General features: G+C 40.5%; 1 protein-coding gene across 4 annotated transcripts in view; it reads left to right on the forward strand.

Annotated features, from left to right (window-relative positions):
• The first annotated feature begins 7,602 nt into the window (after positions 1-7,602).
• IL15 (interleukin 15) overlaps positions 7,603-15,476 on the forward strand; it is an 82,232-nt gene continuing 74,358 nt past the window's right edge. For 3 of the 4 annotated variants that reach the window (XM_059378650.1, XM_059378641.1, XM_059378624.1), the window contains exon 1: positions 7,603-8,202. The gene's annotated coding sequence lies outside the window, so the exon portion shown is untranslated. Of the gene's footprint in view, positions 8,203-8,663; positions 8,752-15,476 lie in introns of those variants that run through there. The other variant, XM_059378632.1, reaches the window with a different exon arrangement.

A 15,476-nucleotide genomic window follows, 5' to 3' on the forward strand; every position in this document is an offset into this window, starting at 1 on the left:
TGTCAATTTTTGCTCTTCTCACTGGTGTAAGGTAGTGTCTCCCTGTGGTTTTGATTTGACTTTCCCTGATAACTAATGATGATGAATATTTTTTCATGTGTCTGTTAGGCACTTGTATATCTTTGGAGAAGTGTCTGTTCATGTCTTATGTCTAAATTTTGACTTGATTATTTGTTTTTTGGTTGTTGAGTTTGAGAAGTTCTTTGTAGATATTGGATATCAGCCCTTTGTCTATAGTATCATTTGCAAATATCTTCTCCCATTCTGTGCCTTGTCTCTTTGTTTTATTGACTGTTTCCTTTGCTATGCAGAAGCTTTTTATCTTGATGAAGCCCCAAAAGTTCATTTTCACTTTTGTTTTCCTTGCCTTTGGAGACATGTCTTGAAAGAAGTTCAAGACCAGTGTTGAAGAAGTTACTGCCTATGTTCTCCTCTAGGATTTTGGTGGATTCCTATCTCACATTGAGGTCTTTCATCCATTTTTTTTTTTTAAAGATTTTATGTATTTATTTGACAGAGAGAAATCACAAGTAGGCAGAGAGGCAGGCAGAGAGAGAGGGAAGCAGGCTCCCCGCTGAGCAGAGAGCCCGATGCGGGACTTGATCCCAGGACCCTGAGATCATGACCTGAGCCGAAAGCAGCGGCTTAACCCACTGAGCCACCCAGGCGCCCCTCTTTCATCCATTTTGAGCTTATCTTTGTGTATCGTGTAAGAAAATGGTTGAGTTTCATCTTCTGTATGTAACTTTCCAATTTTCCCAGCACCATTTTTGAAAAGACTGTCTTTTTTCCACTGGATATTTTTTCCTGCTTTGTCGAAGATTAGTTGACCATAGAGTTGAGAGTCCATATCTGGGCTCTTTATTCTGATCCACTGATGTATCTATCTGTTTTTATGCTAGTACCATGCTGTCTTGGTGATCACAGCTTTGTAATATAGCCTGAAATCAGGCAACATGATGCACCCAGCTTTGTTTTTCTTTTCTTTTTCAACATTTCCTTGGCAAGTCGGGGTCTTTTCTGTCTCTATACAAATTTTAGGATTGTTTGTTCCAGAATTCTTAATTTTTTGTTATTAGAATTTTCCAGTCAAGCCATTTGGACTTGGAGTCTTCTTTGTGGGAAGAATTTTGATTATGAGTTAAATTTCTGTAATAGATATAACTTAAACATTTTTATTATTTTTTTATGTCAGCGTTTGTAACTGTGGCTTTTAATGAATTTGTCTCTTTCTTTTAAGTTGTTAAATTTATTGCTATAAGTTGTCTTTAATATTATTTTTCTCTTATGTCTTTAGTACGCATATTGATATCTCCTCTTTCAATGTTGCTAATGGTAATTTTATACTTTCTCTCTTTTTTCTTGACCAATTTAGGTCAAGATTTACCAATTTCATTGATCTTTTCATTGTAATTGTTTTCATTGATTTTCTTCTCCATTTCTTCTCTTATCTTTATTGTTTCCCTCTCTTAATTTTGTATTTTGTCTTTTGTTTCTAGTTTCTTACTATGGAAGCTTACTCTATGGATTTTACCTTTTTTTCTTGCAATATCAGTATTGATAATTATAAATTTTTATCTAAGAACTAGTTCTTAGATAATTTCTCAAAGTTTGGTATGTTTTGTTTTCATTATCATTCAGTTCAAAGTATCTTATAATGTCCTCTGTGATTTCTTCTTTAATCCATAGTTTATTTAGAAGCTTGTTGTTTAGTTTTGTAAATTGTCAAAACCCACTCTGGGAAATTGGTAAACACTACTCTTTTTACATCTAACACACTTGGAATATAATACATGGGTGGAATATAGCTTCAGGAGTGGGTCATATATACATATATGATCTCATATATAACCATAAATAGACACATAAAATACATTTATAATATAAATCAAAGTTACATAGTTAATGTGTTTTTGAACTAGATTTTGATTGATAGGTTCAACTTTAAAATATTGTTCAAAATAGTATTATTAGAATATTAAATCATCTCTTAGCTCTATTTAAACTCCTTCTCCCCTCTACTGAGTACCAAAACATTAAGACTGTTAAATATCCCAAAGGAACATAACACATTTGGCTTCATTCCATGGAGTCCCTGAGATCCAAGATAGAATGGTGTAAGTGTGCAGGATATAGCTTCACAATCAACCATGATCCCATAGGTCAATAGGGCCTTTGGTTAAGGACATCGATGCCTGATGCAGGACAAATATCTATAAAGGTGATAAAAGCCTCTAGGCATACCAATCTCAAATAAACAAAACACATTATCACAAAGAATTACTAAAATATATATTGCTAGAGAACATTTGATTCTTCTATACAAGAGAACAATGAGATAGATAAAGCTCCTAAGAAGTGTTAATCATAGATAGTAAGTAGGCTAGCGCTTTTGAGAAATGGGTGAAAATCATAGGATGTGTGTTAAATATAGACAATACATAAGTAGCTTGAGAGGCATAGGCAAATTTATAATATGTGTTAAATATAAATTGTAAATTAGTAACCTAAAAGTCATGTTAAAAATGGATGGCCTAGGGGCGCCTGGGTGGCTCAGTCTGTTGAGCATCTGCCTTCAATTTAGGTCATGATCCCAGGGTCCTGGGATGGAGTCCTGCCTCGGGTTTCCTGCTCATTGGGGAGCCTACTTCTCCAACCCCTTCTCCCTCTGCCCTTCCCACTGCTCATGCTCTCTCTTCTCTCTCAAATAAAAAATAAATAAATAAAAATTTTTTTAAAGATTTTATTTATTTGACAGTGATTACAAGTAGGCAGAAGGGCAGGCAGAGAGTGGGTGGTGGGAAGCAGGCTCCCTGCTGAGCAGAGAACCCGATGTGGGGCTCGATCCCAGGGCTCTGAGATCATGACCTGAGCTAAAGGCAGGCTTAACCCAGGTACCCCAAATAAAATCTTTTTTAAAAAAAAAAGTATGATATAATGAAATGCATGCAAGGACAAACAAGGATACTACTTAGAGACAGAAAGGATAGAAAGTCATATATATGATGGTGACTTTCTCAGCAGACCTTTTTATATATCACCTTTAAATTGGCTATTCACTGGTGATATCCTATATAGTCCAATTCCAGCCTCACATGTTCTGTGTCCAAAAAGTGTAGGAGGCTAATTAGAAATACACAACTTCACTCCTATGTCTAATAGAGCAAGCATGTTTTGGCCCTAGGCAAATTTCATCTTTGTATCCCCTCTTTATTCACACCTCAGTTTTGGTCTTCATCACTACACCATCATCAAAGAGGGATGATATGGCAGAGAGAGAAAGAGAGACACAGAAAGAGGTTATATGAACATTGTGTAACCCAGGATTTCAGGAGTGGGGTCTTCTCCCCATGCACTCTTCCCTAAGTGTGTTTAACCTGGTGTCTGGTCTCTTTTCTTTTGCTTCTCATTGTGAGGTTTAGATTGATTTAATAAATCATGTTGTTTATCTTAATTTGGTCTGTAAGTGTTTTCACTTTGATTCTTCCAAGATGCTAACTGGAGGCCGGCATTTCATCACAGTCATTTCTCATACAACAATACCTATAATAACAAAACTAATGGTATTTTAAAAGATGATTATGAGCCTTCTATTGGCATAGTTCATATTTGTCAGAGTGTTTCTGAAAATTGATTTTGATGGATGTTTTGAAGGCAGTTTATTTAAAAATGCAATAAAAAGTGACCACAAAATTAAGTTATATAAATTATCAAATTATTTCATGATACTTGCAAAGAACTATTATGTAAATTTATACACATAATATATATACATATATATTATGAATGTATATGTGCATTTGTATATATGTGTTTATATATGTATACATACATCTACATGTAGCTCTATGAATTCTCAGATTTTGATTCTAGCAAGAATTTAAAACTGTGAAAAGACTGAAATTATTTCTTACCAAAATAGACTCAACAAACTTTTATTCAGGGCCTATTTGCCAGCCACAGAATCAAAATCAAAAGTGATGTCAGTTTAATTAATTAATCAATTAATTAATTATTTTTTTTGTCAGATATGTTAACATGCACCTATCATTGCTATTGGCTTTGGTTCACATCTTTTTGTTAAGGTGGTTACATGTTGTAAAAAATGCATAAATTTAAGTTATAGAGCTAATTCAAGAAAAAGTGTATTTTCCATATGAATTTTCCACCTATCCATGATGAAAAGTAAAATCCCTTTCTTACAGTTACTCATTGAAATAAATGCCATCACAAGTCATATGGTGTATATTTATGATACACTTTCACTATAAATCTAAGTAAGGTAAGTAAAGTTCTTTGCAGTAGATTTTGATTAGTTAGTTCATCCTTCAAATTTCACTCAGTACAGTATTGTCAAGCACATGAAATGATCTCTTGTTTCTACTTAACCACCCCTCCCCGCAATTGCTAACTACACAAACATTAAAGATTCTATAGACCCTTAAATACATTAAGAATTCAGTATGTTATGATTTAACTGTTTATAATTCCCCTGCAGCTTGAAAGTAGGTATCCTTTCTCCTCCTTTGCCTTGGGTACATCTGATGCTTCAGCTGAAACCAAGTCACGTGTCTCTACCAGAAGCCAGCTGCTAGCTTGGCTGCGCCCAATCTGCAGCAGAGCTCCACTAGCCTTTGGCCAGTGACTTTATTCAAATACCGATTTGTAGTGGGGCTGCAAAACCCATCGTGGTTTCATTACAGAAATACAATGAGGTCAGGAAGCAGAAATTCATGGAACTGATGAATTTCCTTTCTAGCAGTGGCTAAAGTTCTTCTAGAACAAGCCAAATGGGACTGAGAGACACCACCTGGAAGTCAATGGCTTTTTTCCTCAAGAACGGTTCCCTCGGGAACCCTTTGTTTTATACGCAGTGGAGGGTAGCTGTCCATTCAGAGGTGGCAGAGGGTAGGCATGTATACGTAAGATCACTGAAATTCAAATCTTTGCTGGGCCTGTCAATTGCATGGGAACTTAGACAAGTTGTGTAATTTCTCTGGGCTTTAGTTTCTCGATCTGTAAAATGGAGATAGTTCATAACTGATAGCATTGCTGTAAGAATTGAATACTTGAGAGCTAACATTTGTGTGGAGCAGGCACCCAGGAACACAAAAGGAACTCTAAGAATATTAGCTAGTATTGCACCTCTGACAAAGCAGAAATATAGAACTTCTTGAAAACTTCAGTAATCCTAAATAAAAAGAGTGTTCCCCCCTATTATCAATATCAGGATCACCAAAAAAACAAAAATAAAAACAAACAAAAACAAAAAAACCCCACACACAAAACACAAAAAAACACCAAACAACAACAACAAAAACAACGAACAACCCCCAAAATACAAAAACCAGAGATGGGGGGCATCCTTGAACTAAAGCTGTTTATTTCAGGCATGTTTTAATCAAAACGGAAACTCGAGGGGTCTTGGGCCAAGTTTTTTAAAGAGCATAAAGTCAACTTAGTTCTTGGCCTGTGGTTTGTTCTTAGGATCATAGATAAGGTCACAGTTATGGACTTTGAACATTAAATCAGACGAGCCAACTTTTAACTTCTTCCCCATTGTCTCAAAAGCTATTAGGAAACATTTATTAGTAAATTCTTTTAAAGACAACTGCCCAATTGGCAACCATTATCTTTGGAATGAAAAATCAGATATTAAACATTTATTGAACTATGATTTTATTATTAATTCTTCAGATTCAAAGAGTGGTTATTATAGTCCCTTCTGTGAGGTTTGGTTAATTTTTACATCTTTCTACATTATAATTTTATGAGTTATCTTACAGTGGTTTCAAAATATTTCATCAATCTTCATCTTTGTTTTTAATTTATACAGTGGAATTTACTTGTTCATTGGTGTGAGTAATTTTCAATATCTTGCCAAACACCCTGTGGCAACTGAAAATACAAGTTGCTTATATGAGACTTCTCTCATATTTGAGAGCAGTGCAACAAAAACAAATTATGCTGAAAATCCAGCATCACTAAATTGTAGGCACTTGTATAACTAATTCAAAAATACTTTATTTTCTGTAATTAAGAAAACAAATTTGACCTACATCTTGGGGAGGCAAATAGGGCAAAGCATATCTTATGGTTAGAATAATTTTGATTTTCACTGTATTGTTAATTTTTTTTTAAATCTCCCCAACTTAACCAAATGCCCTATATCCCATTCAGCCCATCTTGTTGCAGAACTCACATATATTAGAAGCTGGATCAATATTTATAGACCAATTTTATTATTCTTATGTGTTCAGATTATACTTTAAAACTCAGGTTTATGAAGAAAATTCTCATTGGTTTCTCAGAGTGTTGTGAGGACTTCTCCAGTAGCTCATGGTGATCAAATGTTCAAAGTGCGATGTCAGATGCTGATGCTATTCAGCAACATGGGCAGCTGGAGCCCCTGGGCTAAGAGCAGAGAGCAGCTTTCTCTAGTGCTCTTGGGCAGCCCAAGCACAACAGGGTCTGAGAGGTGATGATGCATCCTCTGGCAACAATGATATCAGGCTCTGCTGGTTGAGGCTAGGTGTAGCCAATACAGTGTCCTACTGTCTGGACATCTATTTCGGCTACCAGCTTCACAGCACACAGCATCCATAAGGATACTGAAGGAGGTATGGGAGGAGTTCACTTTGCAGGAGTCCAAAATGCTCTTCCACAGTTTAGGTTGATAGGACATAAATTCCCTTCTCCTGATCTGTAAATTCACCTGTAGGCATACTTCCTCCTCCTGTGGCTACTATCTTTGCAACAGAATCCAGTCTGGCTGCATGCCTGCTCTCACAATGAATGCCCATTCTGCAAATCAGAGCTTCAACATATCGCTGTGAAAAAGTCAGATTAGATTTGAGATCATTGGCATTATTACAAGAAAATTCAACATAACATTGTCTTGGACAGAAAAGGATTGTTTAATTTCTTTAAATATAATTTCCAACTATGGTAAAATTTTTGTAAAAAATGGTTTTTAAATTTTTATATATCACCTTTTTTGTTGATGTGACTATCTAGAGATCAACTTTTTCATAAAAATATGAAATTATTTTACGTGGAATTTTATGCATAATTGATACTTAAATGACTTATAATATTTTTCTTTTTTAAAAATAGGTAATTGTAAAGAAAAGGTAGTTAAATGTTTACTAAACTCCAAGGAACCGTATCAGTTTTTCTGTGACATAACTGGAAAATTTGGGGACGACCTTCCATTAGGGATTTTCGCTGATTCACATGTGTTCAAGGTTCTTCAGAGTGTTTCCAAAACTGGGCATGAGGACTTTTCTGCTGTGTGTGGCATGAGGATTACTGAGCTTCAAAGAACTTAGTCCCTTCTGTCAATTGTGAAATACCCTAATAACATTTTCACAGCGTTCCATTTAATGGGGTCATGCACCGTGTTTACAGTCCAGTGTGCCCTACAGTGGAAAAGTGATCCACAGGCAGGCTCATGTCTGCCAGTTCACCTCCGTGCTCACAACCGCCTTGGACAAAGTAGTCATCCACCTGTCTCATTCCGTCCTCTCCCGCAAGACTTCACCCTGAGCCTGTCTTCTTCCAGCCTGCGCTGCGGGGTGAGAGAATGGTCTGGAGTAGCCGCCCAGCCCAGCTCGATCCTACTACACATTTTTCCCTTGCCTCCGGGCCGGCTGGGTGCTCAACCACGCGCCCAGGTCTCCAGGCTTCTCCGGGGAAGCCTCCCGCCCTAAACCAGGCTGGGTAGGGGCGGGGGCCCTGGGTGGTCTCCGAGACTTCTCGCGCTTTCCCTGGAGGTGCCAGGAAAGATAAAGGCACAGGCCGAGGCCGCGGTCTGGCGTTTCTGCGAGGCGGGGCCGGCGCTCCCTGACCTCCTCCTCCCTCCAAGTTCTGCGCCCCCGGATTTGGCAGCGGCAGAAACCTGCGGAGCGTCCCAGCCAAGAGGGCGGGGACTGGACACCTGGGGCCATCTTTCAGGGTCTGCTGCCACAGCCCCCTCCCCCAGCCGCCGCTGGGGAAGTTTGTCTTGCCCTCTGCTCCTTGGTCTTCTCTCTTTCACTTTTCTTTTCGCTGAGAGTTGGGACTCCCGGGGTTCAGGGCGCCCAGGGGGAACCCCCGCGGACTCGCGGTCGAAGCCCGTCGCCCGGCTGAGAGAGCTTGGTGGCAGCGCCCGTCCGCTGCGCCGCTTGCCGCCCCCAGCCCTGCAGCCCGGACTCGATGGAGGTAGAGTTCTGCTTCTCGGCTCTGGGGTGGGGGGAGGTGGTGGTGGTTGAAAAGGCGATGGAATTTTCCCCCGAAAGCCTACGCCTCGGGCCTCTCCCAGCTCGGGGCCGACCCACCCGTTTCCCGCCACCAGCTGCGGGTTGCGCCGCCCCGCCCTCTCACGCGGAACACTTGACCGCGGCTTCGGGTTTTCCGCTGCGCTACGGAGAGCGGTTTTCCCCCTTCTGACCCTTTATTCCCCCGGGCTCGCCGTCCGCCGCTTCCAGAGGTGCGCAGCTTGCTCGTCGGCTGGCGGGTCCCGCGCCGCTCCTCCGTGCGCTCCCGTCTTTCGGTGTTGCAGGCAGCTGAGCCGCGGGAGGCAGCGTCCCGCGCCGGGCTCTCCCCTGCGCCGGGCTCTCCCCTGCGCCGGGCTCTCCCCTGCGCTGACTTTGCCGGCTGACCGGCGGAGAGCGAGGGACGTGCGTCTGGCTGCCCCCGCCGGGAAGACGCGGTCTGGCAGCACCGAGCGCTGAGTTCTGCACCTAACCGAGCTCAGAGAGTTCAAGAAAGGTACTGCAGTTCCTCGCTTCTTCCCTCTGCCCTCCCAAACTCCCTCTCGGTCGGAGCAAAGGTGTGTAGGACTCTGCACGTCTGTCGCTATCTTTGTTGCAAAATCGAGTTACCCTTCCCTTTTTGGATGAGGACCCTTGTCCTCCTAGGGAAAGGAGCTTGCAGAAATGGCTATTGCTGGGCAGTCAGGCCTGGGTTCGGATTCTTAGTTCCAACCCAGTACAAGCCACTCATCTCTTAGAAAAGCAGGATTAGAAACTTGGAAGAGATGCAGGAGAGCTTAGTTGCAATAGAATCCTTATCCAAGGTGGATTTAAATGAAAATCCAGTTAATTTTTTCCTAGTGTTATTGAGATTGCATTTTGGGGACATATACAATTCATTTTAATTTATGTAATGCTGTGCGTTTCAGATTTTGAGAGCTTCAGTTTAGCCATAGTGCTAGATTATTCCTAAACAATGTGTACGAACAGATTCTTAAACAGAGTGAGTTAGAAGTTTCAAAACTGGAAGCAAAGTTGTTGTCGCTAGCTGTTTTTCCATTGTGGTTTTTTTTTTTTTTTTTTTTAAAGATTTTATTCATTTATTTGACAGAGAGAGATCACAAGCAGGCAGAGAAGCAGGCAGAGAGAGAGGAGGAAGCAGGCTCCCCGCTGAGCAGAGAGCCCGATGCGGGACTCGATCCCAGGACCCCGAGATCATGACCTGAGCCGAAGGCAGCGGCTTAACCCACTGAGCCACCCAGGCACCCCCATTGTGTTTTTTAAAGCTACTTTCTAAAGTTATTACAGGGGTGATGACATCTACTTGTAACTGATAGGCGTCCTTATCTTGTCAGTGTGCCTAAGGAGGTTTTGCTGACTTGACTGAATGAACAGATTAGCTCTGGATGGTTGTGGTGTCCCAGAGGGGATGGCTGTGAGGTGGGCTGTTCTACTGAAAGCATCAAGGTGCAATGATTGATTCCATTTAACAAGTCCTGTTTGTTTTGTTGAAAAGCAGTGTGGTGTGGTGGAGGAAGGAGGTAAAAAAAGAACAAAAAGATAGGTAAAGGAGGGGCTGAAGAGAAAAAGTAAGAGCCTTCTTAGCTTTAAAAAGTGACAAAGAATTTAAAATTTTATGAAATCAAGTTAAGTCTCAGGAAGTTCTAAAGGTTTGTTACGATTGTGTTTTAAGGTCACATTCTTTCATTTCTCAATGAGTTTTCTCCTCAAAGTTTTAGTCATACTCAGAATGGTCTTTCCTGCAGGGTCATTGGCTCTGTGACAGAGTGACACAGAGGAGTTAGGTTGGTCACTGGTCCTGAAGCTCAGTAGGCAGTGTTCCCATACTTTGCTTTTTAATTTATTATTAATCCATTTATTTATTTTTATTAAGTAAGCTCTACACCATGTGGGGCTCGAAGTCACTTCCCCGAGATCAAGAGTCACATGCTCTATTGACTGAAACAGCCAGATGTCCCTTCCCGTACTTTGGATTCACTATTCTTTGACAATCTGGCATGGGAACTCCAGAAAATTGTAGTCCTGAAATTTGGAATTTTACTGCAGATTTTGGTGGACTTAAGGAAAATGATTTGATGCTTTCTGTTTTCACTGGTGAGATTCATATATAAATGTCAGCAGCTCTCTTGTAAGACATACTAGTTGTTAACGAAATACATATTTATCAACATCTTTGAAGGAGAGAGAAAATCAGTGATTTAAAGTTTATTGAAATAGAGTTTGATAATTAAAGGATCTTAAACCCCAGGAGGTTCTCCATCTCAGGTTTGCTGGCTCTGAGCAGATTTCAGGAATTCTATGATTGAAGCCCTGAAATGTTAGTGTAAGTGGATTTTTCTTAGGAAAATATCCACAACTCTAATTAGGTTTTTAAGTGGACCTCAAACCCCAGCTAGTTTTTAAAACATTTTAAAACTTAAAAAACTGCCCTTTTCTTCATTTATCTCTTAGAGCTTCCTGTTAAGTTTGTTCATTAGGTAGCTATTCTTTTTTTTTTTTTAATTTTATTTATTTGACAGACAGAGAAAGATCACAAGTAGACAGAGAGGCAGGCAGAGAGAGAGGGGGAAGCAGAGAGCCCTATGCAGAGCAGAGAGCCCTATGCAGCACTCAGTCCCAGGACCCTGAGATCATGACCTGAGCAGAAGGCAGAGGCTTAACCCACTGAGCCACCCAGGTGCCCCAGGTAGCTATTCTTTTGAAGGTTAGTTAATGATAATACAGAGAGTTCCGTCTTTCTGCCAGCAACTTGAATTATGGGAAATATATTATTTCCCATATGGGAAATACAATTTATATTATAGCTAATACTTGTTGAGGTCTTATTATGCACTGGACATTGTTCCAAGTATGTATTTTTAAAAATCATCATAATAAAGTTATGTGGTGGTAGGAACTATATTATAGTGCTGAGAAAACTGGAGCACAGGGTAACTGAGTACCATTCCCAAAGTTACAGAGCTAGTTAAGTGGTAGAACTGAGGATTTAACCCGCACAGATTTAAGGTCACAGGTATTTATGAAGAATGATATTTCCATATAAGTGTTTCCCACAGTTTGGTAGTGACAACTAACCACGACTTCATTTTGACCCCATGTTATAAAGATAGAATGTTGGTTTTTAAGTAATACTGCTTATATGGCACTTGCATGATTGACATCAATCATTAATTATATATTTAAAGATTAGCTTTATGATCAACTGATATTCATGCAAGTGTCTATATGTGTTTGGCTCCTTGGAGAGGCTTCTGTCATGGTTCCTGAATGAAAACATTAATATGCATCAGCTTTTGCTGATAGAACCTGATGTAAGTACATGGGGATTGATCTGGGTACTGAATTTATCCATCTATCTATCCATTCATCCATCCAAGTCGAAAGCTGGGGTTCCTGGAGAAATCAGAACAGAAGCCTTTTCTATTATATCACAACCAAGGTGGTGTAGTCAAGTATTTGAGAAGATTTTTCCGAGGCTTTATGGTATGAGGGTTGGCAAGAAGCCACCTGCTTTCCTTAGTTCAGTATTAGCTCTTTGGTTTACTTCCACAGTGGTTGTAGATTTGCTACATCAGGCTGTTGAGATTGAACAATGCGTAAGTGCTTGCTGCTATCCCATTGGAATGGACTGAGTGGAAAAATTCCATAGGGGAGTTGAAAGAACCTCTGTGGTTTTAGCTAGTACTTCAGATACTCACTACTGGCTATATAGTGGTGAATTTGACGAATTATTATTAATTATATATTTATTATTTTGCTTTATTTTTTTTTTTTCCCCTCCCAAGTTCCTCAGTACTGGAATCAGATGTAGGAAATAAGAAGCTCTTTGGTCTCATTTCAGTTCAGCAGTGTTGTTCATGCTCATTTTATATCTGGAGGCAGTGTGTTTTATCCCACTGTGACTCTAATAGTGTCTTGCGGGTCATTTTTGGAAGGACTTAAGTATACATATATATGTATAAATATGTGCATATGCATACATATGGGTGTATGTGTATACAAAATAGGTATTTTTATATAGACTATATAAAAATGGATTTAAAAAGTCTGAATGCCTATTCTGTCATCATGTTCTAATAATGCATAGTTGCTTCTTCTCCTGATGCTAAGATTTTTCCAAGTGCTAACGGAATGCAGAAGGGATCCGGAGAGTGACAAAATATTTTGTAAAATAAAGGAATTGAAACTGAAAATGATCCTACAAGAAGAAAATATAATGGTTGTAAGGTTGGTTGTTGCGGGGGGAGTTCTACTTATCACAATGACACAGGGAAGAAGCCCTGTGACACATTCAATAATCCCTTGTATCATTTCATTCTCACTGGGCACTCTGCTCGTATGCCTTCTAATAGAAATTTGAGAAATGAAATACCCCTTAGCTCTGACCTCTAAAATTTTCAATTATTCTTCAATTGAACATTTTATAGTTCGAAAATTTACAATATATTTTTCCAACTTCTATGCTCCTCTTACTCCTCAGCAACAAAAAATATATACATTTAAATTTAATTTTTAAAATAGTTTTGTTAAAAATTATTTCTTATGCTATTTTAAATATTAGTACACAGGTAACCAAAGTAATTCATTAACTTTTGATAAGTAATTATGAGGCATAAAAGTAAACTATAGTGGAAATTTGTATCCTAAATGTAGGTATGGGTAATGTGGATATCAGTGCTTTCCTGAAAGAACGTTTCTCTAATATCAGTTTTTCAAATTGTCCCTTTATTAGGCACCTTGGGGAGGCAAGGCATATAGTAAGATTGTGAATGGGAGAGAGATGTTCCTTTCTTTGGTAAAACGGGTGAAGGGTAATTATAAAAAGGGAAGTGGGAAAGGAGAACTTGCCAGAAAATGTTCACTGTTGGCACATTTCAAGCTTATCACTTGTGAAAAAGGGTTCCTATGGAAATAGAGGATCTGGAAAGTGGTTTTTTTAGAACTCTTCTATATCCATACAGAGCTCAGGAAGCAGTGGGGTTCCCTGGTGTTTACTTGGAAGGTCTCTGATCTGGTTCAGCCTATTGCCTGCCCCCTAAGGCTGGTTTGTGGATTGCCGGGGCTCATTGTGCTTAAAGCAGAGACTGTGTCTGTGTGTGTGTGTGTGTGTGTGTGTGTGTGTGTGTAGGGGAGGGAGGGGTAAAGAACTGGCTTTCCACTGAAAGCAGGGGAGGGGATGGGGGGGAATGTGGGGGGGTGTGTTGTGGGGGTGGAGAATAGCTTCCAGCCAGGCTTGGGGACTTGGATAGCCTTCCCAGCCTGGGCTCCCCTTCCATGCTAGTCCCAGTCACACTGCTCTGTGCTCTAGACGCTAGACACACTTGCTGTCCCTGCTCACTCCTTGTCATCCTTCCTGCATACTGCTGAAGCATCCAACCTCCCTAACTTTTCTGCCCCCTTCTGCCCAGGTAAAATTATATTCTCCCTTATATGAATTTATTGGGTCTATGCTAGTTTTTGTAATTCTGTAAATTCATCTTATATGTGTGTGTCTCCAGTCACATTTTGAATAAAGACTGTGTGAGCCCAACCAAGGGTTGGTCACATGGTTGATTTGTACTGACTTCAATGAGAGGACATTCAGCATTTCGACAACTAAGTGGACTTCCAGGAAAACGGGAAATGTAATAGACCAAAAACAATGGTGGACTGCTATCATTAAAACGGTATTTGGGGAAAGTCAGTCTGGGGTAAGATTTATTGAAGAAAAAGCAAATTGGAGAGAAGGAAACCAGCCAGAAATCCATTGCAATCCTACAGACCTGCATTCTCATTCCTGTTATCTGCTCAAGGACAGAGCTCTAGTAATTCATTCTTTCTGTCATCAATTTTTGTCTCTCTTTAATGGGTCTTTGCCGTCACTGTAATTTCTTCCATAAACAACAACAACAAAAAACAAACAGCTCTCTTTGGCCTCATGTTTCTCCCCAGCTACCACCTGCTTTTTCGGTCTCCCTTTTATAGGAAAACTTTCAAAGTCAATTCTACTGTCTGTCTCGTTTCTCTCTTCTCATTGTCTCTTGAACCGGGCAGGTCGTCTTCCCCACTGCTCCACTAGCTCTGTTCTTGTCAGAAGTACCAAGCCCCGCCATGTTAGATCCACCGGTTAGGGCTTGACTCTCTTCCAGTACACTCTTCAGCAGAGCTGTTCTCATTGTTTTTCATTTGGCTTCCAGACAGTCCCCCACCTCTCCTGCTTGTCTTTCTGCCTCACGATCACTCCTTTTGGGCTCTTCCCAGTTCTGTTTCCCTAACCTCTAAACAGAGGAGTCAGTGGGGTCAGTCCTTTCTCTGTGTAACTCACTCCCTCGGTGATCTCATCCAGCCTGGTGGCTGTTAATGGCTTCCTAGAGTAGTGATTTCTGTATCCAGTCACGACCCCGAACTCCAGACTCCTAGGTACAACAGTCTAGTTAGTAACTCTGAGGACACGTCTAGGACTCACTGGATTCCTGGATGCCTTCTTCCACTGTTTCCTCCTCGAGCTTGGTGGAAGTTCCATTCTTGGAGCTGCATACGTGATCACTTAGTCCATCTCAGAGGTGTCCTTACTTCTCTTTATTTCATACCCCACATTTTAATCTGCCACCAAGTCGTTCAGCTGCCCCTGCAGAGAATATCCCACATCTGACTTCTCGCCAGCTTCACAGCTGTCACCTGGACCCAAGCCACTCTTGTCATGCCTCACGGTATTACTGCAAAATTGGTCTCCCTGCTGCTGTACTTGCCCCTCCCCCCTGCCTGTTCTCAATGGGACACAGCAGCCAGAAAGCTTCTGTTACTTGCCCTGCCTGCATTAAACAAACTCACAAAACAAACAAGCAAACCCTCAAAACAAACTATCAGAAACACCCAGAAACCACTGGCTTAGCAAACAGTAATTTGTTATTTATCACGATCCTGCAGTTTGCACCACGTTCAGCTCCTTAGCTCTTACAAGGCCGCTGAGGAGGAAACATTCTGGAAGGTTTCTTCATTCCTACCTCTGGCACCTCATCTGGGCTGGCTGGAAAGTGAAGCACCTCCCCATCCCCCGCCTTTAATCTTTCTTTTCCACAAGAAATAGGGCTTGTCAGCAACTGAAGAGGCCAGTTCCTGCTTTGAGTTGGATCTAAGGACCTTTTGTGTCCTTCCTTTCGCTTACCTGGTGGTGAGGTTGTTTTTCTGTTTTTTTGTTTTAAGTACATGTTTCTTTTAAATTTTGAGGGCTTCCTATAAATT

The sequence above is a fragment of the Mustela nigripes genome, chromosome 1 (genome assembly GCF_022355385.1).
Source record: "Mustela nigripes isolate SB6536 chromosome 1, MUSNIG.SB6536, whole genome shotgun sequence".
Taxonomy (NCBI): Eukaryota; Metazoa; Chordata; class Mammalia; order Carnivora; family Mustelidae; genus Mustela; species Mustela nigripes.